Below are 445 nucleotides of genomic sequence, written 5' to 3'. Positions count from 1 at the left end.
AGAGCGCACCTATATCAGGGTGATATCCTGCCGGGCATCAGGTGACAGGGGGTATGTATACGTTGAATATTTCGAGCACAACATCGTCTGACCGGATAGCAATGCCCTGACATTCTAGGGTGGTATCCCTGCGGTCGATGTCTGCTTCGATAAGACGATACTGCACGGTGTGGTGCGTGATGAACGCTAAGCCACCACCATTATCTCGCTCGCGATCTCGACGGTGCACGTTGTACCCGGCACAATTCAACAATGTTGAATTGCTGTGCAACTTCGTCTCTTGGATCGCAGCTATCAGTATACCATGCCTCCCCATGAAGACGGTTATCTCCTCGATCTTGCTCTGAAGCCCGTTGCAGTTAAATTGAAGGACCATCATGTGGTTCGGGAGACGTGTGGTAATGCGGGGTTTGCGAGATGCGTGTGGCCGTGACGCCATTGGCTT

This window comes from Rhagoletis pomonella, unplaced genomic scaffold, assembly GCF_013731165.1.
Source record: "Rhagoletis pomonella isolate Grant_MI unplaced genomic scaffold, Rhpom_1.0 Rhpom_scaffold_00003, whole genome shotgun sequence".
Classification (NCBI taxonomy): Eukaryota; Metazoa; Arthropoda; class Insecta; order Diptera; family Tephritidae; genus Rhagoletis; species Rhagoletis pomonella.
Note: the sequence above shows the minus strand (reverse complement) of the source record.